This window comes from Hordeum vulgare, chromosome 4H (assembly GCF_904849725.1).
Source record: "Hordeum vulgare subsp. vulgare chromosome 4H, MorexV3_pseudomolecules_assembly, whole genome shotgun sequence".
In the NCBI taxonomy this organism is placed as follows: domain Eukaryota; kingdom Viridiplantae; phylum Streptophyta; class Magnoliopsida; order Poales; family Poaceae; genus Hordeum; species Hordeum vulgare.
Window position 1 is genome coordinate 455,159,588 of NC_058521.1, and position 7,870 is coordinate 455,167,457.

Consider the following 7,870-nt stretch of genomic DNA (forward strand, 5'->3'; position numbering starts at 1 on the left):
CGTACAGCTCGATGATGATCTCTGCCTTCTTGATCCAGCAAAAGAGACGGGGAAGTAGATGAGTTCTCCGGCAGCGTGACGGCGTGCCGGTGATGGTGATGATCTATTCTTGCAGGGCTCAGCTCGAGCTCCGTAGAAAACTGATCTAGAGGAAGAACTACAAAGTAGAGGTTTGAGTTGCACGTGGCAAACGTTGTGTCTCAAAAACCCTTAAACCTCTAGTATATATAGGAGGAGGGGAGGGGCTAGACTTGGGGTTCAAGGGATCCCCTAGGGCGCCGGCCGAGAGAGTGGAGGAGGACTCCAACTCTAATTCGGTTTGGGGAAGGAGGAGTCCTACTCTTCCTTCCCACCTTCCGCTTTTTCTTTTCTTTTCTTTTGGTTTTCTTTTCCTAGCGCCATAGCCCACTTGGGCTGGCCTCACCAGCCCACTAAGGGCTGGTGCGCCATCCTTGGACTATTGGGCTCACTCCCAGGTGGGTGGGCCCCTCTCGGTGAAAACCCGGAACCCATTCGTCACTCCGAGTACACTGCCGGTAATGCCCGAAATCTTTCCGGAGACCAAATGAAACAATCCTATATATAAATCTTTGTTTACGGACCATTCCGGAAACCCTCGTGACGTCCATGATCTCATCCGGGACTCCGAACAACCTTCGGTCACCAACACCTATAACTCAACTATACCGCAACGTCACCGAACCTTAAGTGTGCAGACCCTGTGGGTTCGAGAACTATGCAGACATGACCTGTGACACTCCCTGGTCAATATCCAATAGAGGGACCTGGATATCCATATTGGATACTACGTATTCTACGAAGATCTTATCGGTTGAACCTCTGTGCCAAGGATTCATATAATCCTGTATACCATTCCCTTTGTCCTTCGGTATGTTACTTGCCCGAGATTTGATCGTCGGTATCCCTATACCTATTTCAATCTTGCTACCGGCAAGTCTATTTACTCATTCCGTAATACAAGATTCCGTGACTAACACTTTAGTCACATTGCTTGCAAGGCTTATATGTGATGTTGTATTACCGAGTGGGCCCCGAGATACCTCTCCGTCACACGGAGTGACAAATCCCAGTCTTGATCCATGCTAACTCAACGGACACCTTCGGAGATACATGTAGAGCACCTTTATAGTCACCCAGTAACATTGCGACGTTTGATACACACAAGGTATTCCTCCAGTGTCAGTGAGTTACATGATCTCATGGTCATAGGAATGAATACTTGACATGCAGAAAACAATAGCAACAAAATGACACGATCAAATGCTACATTTATAATTTGGTTCTTGTCCATCACAGCATTCTCCTAATGATGTGATCCAGTCATCAAGTGACAACACTTGCATATGGTCAAAAACCTTAACCATCCTTAATCAACTCGCTAGTCAACTAGAGGCTTACTAGGGACACTGTTTTGTCTATATATCCACACATGTATCTATGCTTTCGTTCAATACAATTATAGCATGGATAATAAATGATTATGTTGAGACAAGAAATATAAGAATAACTATTTTATCATTGCCTCTAGGGCATATTTACAAAACTTTGGCCTATATTTACTCCTCCGCAAGGAAACCCTTCAAGAAGATCCAGAATCGCGAATTTCTCCATTGTTCCACCACCGCCAGCGCTTCCGAGATCGGGAGCGTCAGGAAACCTCTTCCCGGCACCGTGCTGGAGGGAGGATTGACCTCCAGGAGCTTCTCCACCATCATGGATGCTTCCGGGACATGCCGTGAGTAGTCCTCCTTGGACCATGTGTCCATGACCAGTAGCTATGTGATGTCTTCTCTCCAATCTCGTGCTTGAATGGTTAGTCCTTGTGAGCTGCCCCCACATGATCAAGTCATTGCTACCTCTTGAGCTTGCGTTGGTCTTTCCCTTGAAGAGGAAAGGGTGATGCAGCACAGTAGCAGTAAGTATTTCCCTCAGTTTTGAGAACCAAGGTATCAATCTAGTAGGAGAATCAAGCCAAGTGTCCAGAGTACCTGCGCAAACACAAACAAGCTTGCACCCAACGCTATAAAGGGGTTGTCAATCCCTTCAAGATTAATTGCAAAGTGAGATCTGAAGGCAGGAAGTGCAACGAAGTAAAAGTGTAAGGCTAAAAATATGATGTGAAGTAGACCCGGGGGCCATAGTGTTCACTAGAGGCTTCTCTCAAAATAGCAAATATTACGGTGGGTGAACAAATTACTGTCGAGCAATTGATAGAACCGCACAAAGTCATGACGATATCTAAGGCAATGATCATACATATAGGCATCACGTCCGAGACAAGTAGACCGATACTTTCTACATCTACTACTATTACTCCACACATCGACCGCTATCCAGCATGCATCTAGTGTATTGAGTTCATGACGAACAGAGTAACGCCTTAAGCAAGATGGCATGATGTAGAGGGATAAAATCAAACCAATGATGTAAACCCCATCTTTTTACCCTTGATGGCAACAACACGATGTGTGCCTAGCTACCCCTTCTGTCACTGGGTGAGGTCACCACATGGTATGAACCCAAAACCAAGCACTTCTCTCATTGCAAGAATCATAGATCAAGTTGGCCAAACAAAACCCACAACTCGAAGAGAATTACAAGGATATGAAATCATGCATATAAGAGATCAGAAGAAACTCAAATAAGATTCATAGATAATCTGATCATAAATCCACAATTCATCGGATCTCGACAAACACACCGCAAAAGAAGATTACATCGGATAGATCTCCATGAAGATCATGGAGAACTTTGTATTGAAGATACAAGAGAGAGAAGAAGCCATCTAGCTACTAGCTATGGACCCGAAGGTCTATGGTGAACTACTCACGCATCACCGAAGAGGCCATGGTGTTGATGAAGAAGCCCTCCGTATCTGAATCCCCCTCTGGCAGGACACCAGAACATGCCCCAGATGGGATCTTGCGGAGACACAAGCTTGCGGCGGCGTAAAAGTATTTTCGTGGATCTCTCGCGTAGTTTTGGATTTTTCTGGAATTTATAGGCGGAAGAGGTAGGGAAGAGGAGCCAGAAGGGGCCCACAAGCCTGCTAGGCACGCCCCTGGCCGTGCCTAGGGGGCTTGTGGCCTCCCCTGGTGGCCTCTGCCTTGGTTCTCACGTCCCCTGCATATCTTCTGTTTCGAAAAAAATCTTTTCGGAAGTTTTTCTCCGTTTGGACACCGTTTAAAATTCTCCTCTGAAAAGGGTCAAAAACACGAAAAAAACATGAACTGGCACTTGACACTGAGTTAATAAGTTAGGCCCAAAAAAGATATAAAAGGCATACAAAACATCCAAAGTTTGACATGATAATAGCATGGAACCATCAAAAATTATAGATACCTTGGAGACGTATCAAGCATCCCCAAGCTTAACTCCTGCTCGTCCTCGAGTAGGGAAGTGATAAAGACTAAATTTGTGATGTGGAATGCTACCTAGCATAGTTGTCCTTTGTAACTTCTTTCATGTGACATGAATGTTCAGATCCGTAAGATTCAAAACAATAGTTTGCTATTGACATGAAAGCAATAATACCTCAAGCAAACTATTAAGGTAATCATGAACTTTCAAAACAACAAGGCCAAAGAAAGTTATCCCTACAAAATCATATAGTCTGGCTATGCTCCATCATCCCCACACAACTAATTTAAATCATGCACAACCCCGGTATTGGCCAAGTAATTGTTTTTGCACTCTTACTTTCTCAAACCTTTTTCAAGTCTCACGCAATACATGAGCGTGAGCCATGGATATAGCACTATAGGTGGAATAGAGTGTGCTGGAGGTTGTGAGGCAAAAAGGAGGAGATGGTCACATCGACTCGGCATATCAAAGGGCTATGGAGACACCCATTAATAGATATCAATGTGAATGAGTAGGGATTGCCCTACAACAGATGCACTAGAGCTATAAGTATGTGAAAGATCAAAAAGGAGAACTAGTGGGTGTGCATCCAACTTGCTTGCTCACGAAGACCTAGGGCAATTTTAAGGAAGCCAATCATTAGAATATACAAGCCAAGTTATATAATAAAGATTCCCACTAGCATATGATGGTGACAGAACGAGAGGCTCTCAATCATGAAGAACATGGTGCTAATATAAAGCATACGTGTGGAAAGAGATAGTAGCATTGTCCCTTCTTTTTTTTTGGGCTCTTTGGCCTCTTTCCATATCTCTCTTTTTTTGTGGGCAACTTTGGCCTCTTTTTTTTATTTCCTCACATGGGACAATGCTCTAATAATGATGATCATCACACTTTTATTTACTCACAGCTCAAAGCTTAAAACGTGATGACTCTATAGGAAATGCCTCCGGCAGTGTACCGAGATGTGGAACGATCTAGCTTGGCGTATGACGTTGAAACATCTCGCTAGCTATCTTACGATCATGCAATGGCAATATGAGAGTGACGGCACAAGTCATGAGACGGAATGGTGGGAGTTGCATGGAAATATATCTTGGAATGGCTATGAAAATGCCATAGTAGGTAGGTATGGTGGCTGTTTTTAGGAAGGCATATGGTGGGTTTGTGCACCGGCGAAAATTGCGCGGTACTAGAGAGGCTAACAATGGTGGAAGGTGAAAGTGCATCTATATCATGGACTCACATTAGTCATGAAGAACTCACATACTTGTTGCGAAATTTTTTATTAGTAATCGAAACAAAGTGCTAAACGCATACTCCTAGGAGAAGGGTTGGTAGGTGTTAACCATCACGCGATCCCGACCACAACAAAAAGGATGACAATCAATAGATCAATTATGCTCCGACTTCCTAACATAGCGGTTCACCATACGTGCATCTTATGGGAATCACTAACTTCAACACAAGTATTTCTAGATTCACAACACCCTACTAACATAACTCTTAATATTACCGAATCCACGTCTCAAAACTAATTGAGAGGAATCAAACTTCTCTTTCTACTCAATGCACATGAAGATGGAAGTTTTATTGTATCCTCTTTGGGTTCCTATCACCTTTGGGACTACTTTCATAGCACAAGCCAACTACCAGGTTACGCACCGCCGTGCTCTAAAAGATCTAATTGAAGCACATAGAGCAAAATTATCTAGCTCAAAAGATATAAGTGAAGCACATGTGAGCTAAATTGCCTAACTCAAAAGATATAAGCGAAGCTCAACGACTATTCTAGCAAATTCACGATGAGTGCATGTATCTCTCAAAAGGTTTGCAGCAAGGATGATTGTGACACAACAAAAAGAAAAGACTCCTACGATACAAGACGCTCCAAGCAAAACACATATCATGTGGTGAATAAAAATATAGCTCCAAGTAATGTTACCGATGGATTGAAGACGAAAGAGGGGATGCCTTCCCGGGGCATCCCCAAGCTTAGGCTTTTTGGTGTCCTTGAATTTGGCTTGGGATGCCTTAGGCATCCCCAAGATTGAGCTCTTTCCACTCTTTATCCCTTTGTCCATGAGAACATCACCCAAAACTTGAAAACTTCACAACACAAAACTTAAACAGAAACTTGTGATATCATTAGCAAAAGAAAACAAACTACCACCTCTTGACGTACTATAGCAATCTTTATTTATATTTATATTGGTGTTAGATTACTGTATTCTCACTTTTCCATGGCTAGTACCCCCCGATACTATCCATAGTTTCATCAAAACAAGCAACCAACACAACAAAAACAGAATCTGTCAAAAACAGACCGGTCTGTAGCAATATGTATACTTTGTATACTTATGGTATCTCAAAAATTATGAAACATTACGACAGACTAGGAAAATGTCATATAAACCAGCATCAAAAAGAATCAACTCAAAAGCTATTTCTGGATAAAAATGAAAAATAATTTCGTGAGCGAAAAGTTTCTGTCTTTTTCCAGCAGGATCAAACAACCAACACCAAACTAGTCATAAAGGTTTTGCTTGGTTCAAACACAGAAAGAAACAAAAAAGACTCAATCATAACAGAATTATGATGGTGTGGACACAACAAAACAGAAATAAAAAGATAAATTCATTGGGTTTCCTCCCAACAAGCGCTATTGTTTAACGCCCTTAGCTAGGCATAAGGTGATGGAATCACGTATCGTCGTCTTTGGTACTCAAACCATAAGTATCCCTCATAATGGATTCATAAGGAAATATTATTTTATTTCTAGGAAAATGCTCCATGACCTTCTTTAAAGGAATTTGAAACCTAATATTCCCTTCCTTCATATCGATGATAGCACCAATAGTCCTTAGGAAAGGTCTACCAAGAATGATAGGGCATGTAGGATTGCAATCAATATCAAGCACAATGAAATCCACGGGTACATAGTTCCTATTTGCAATAATAAGAACATCATTGATCCTTCTCATGGGTTTCTTGACAGTAGAATCCGCAAGATGCAAATTAAGAGAGCACTCCTCAATCTCATTAAAGCCTAGAACATCACATAAAGACTTTGGAATCGCGGAAACACTAGCACCCAAATCACACAAAGCAATGCATTCATAGTTTTTGATTTTGATTTTGATAGTAGGTTCCCACTCATCATGAAGATTTCTAGGAATAGAAACTTCCAACTCAAGTTTCTCTTCAAGAGATTTTATCATAACATCGATGATATGATCGGTAAAGGCCTTGTTTTGGCTATAAGCGTGTGGAGAGTTTAGCATGGATTGCATCAAGGAAATACATTCAATCAAAGAGCAACTATCATAATTGAATTCCTTGAAATCCAAAGTAGTAGTTTCATTACTACTCAAAGTTTTTATATCTTCTACTCCACTTTTAATGCTTTTAGCATCAAGATAGATGGACTTCGAATCATTGGGGCGTTTTTCAACCAAAGTGGATTCATATCCAGCCCCATCATAATTAGGTTGGACACTAGAAAACAAGGATTCAATGGGAGTCACACCAAACACTTTAAGATCTTCGTGATTCTCATCACAAATTTCAGGTTTAGCAGCCATTTTATTGACTAAGGTAGCCCGTTTATCAGAAATCTGGCCTACAATTTTTTCAAGACGAGCAAACTGAGAATTTAGCGCAAGGAATTCTTTGGCCATATCATCAACTTCTTTATTCATAAAATCCAAAAAAGAATTTTGCTCCTTTAGTTCTCTATGGAAGTAACTATTATAATCAATCTGTGTAGACATGAAGCCTTTAACACTAGTTTCAATCTCCTCCAACCTCGCATAGTAAGCATCAAAATCCTTTGGTTGGGCCATACAGGTCTTAGCACGCAGACAAGCGCACAAGCGAACAGAAAGCAAGCGAAAGAAAAGGGCGAACGAAAAAGGCAAATATTTTTGTAAATTTTTTTGTTTTTCAGAAGTGGGGGAGAGGAAAACGAGAGGCAAAAAAGTAAATGCAAGAGATGAGTTTGCGACACTTACTTGGATGAGCTTCACCTAGAGTAATCCCCGGTGCCAGAAATTGACACGTTGATGGGAGACTATTCTTGACTTGATCCTCCCCGACAACGGCGCCAAAAATCCTTCTTGCTACCTCTTGAGCTTGCATTGGTTTTTCCCTTGAAGAGGAAAGGGTGATGCAGCATAGTAGTAGTAAGTATTTCCCTCAGTTTTGAGAACCAAGGTATCAATCCAGTAGGAGAATCAAGCCAAGTGTCCAGAGTACCTGCGCAAACACAAACAAGCTTGCACCCAACGCTATAAAGGGGTTTTCAATCCCTTCAAGATTGATTGCAAAGTGAGATTTGAAGGCGGAAAGTGCAACGAAGTAAAAGTGTAAGGCTGAAAATATGATGTGAAGTAGACCCAGGGGCCATAGTGTTCACTAGAGGCTTCTCTCAAAATAGCAAATATTACGATGGGTGAACAAATTACTGTCGAGCAATTGATAGAAC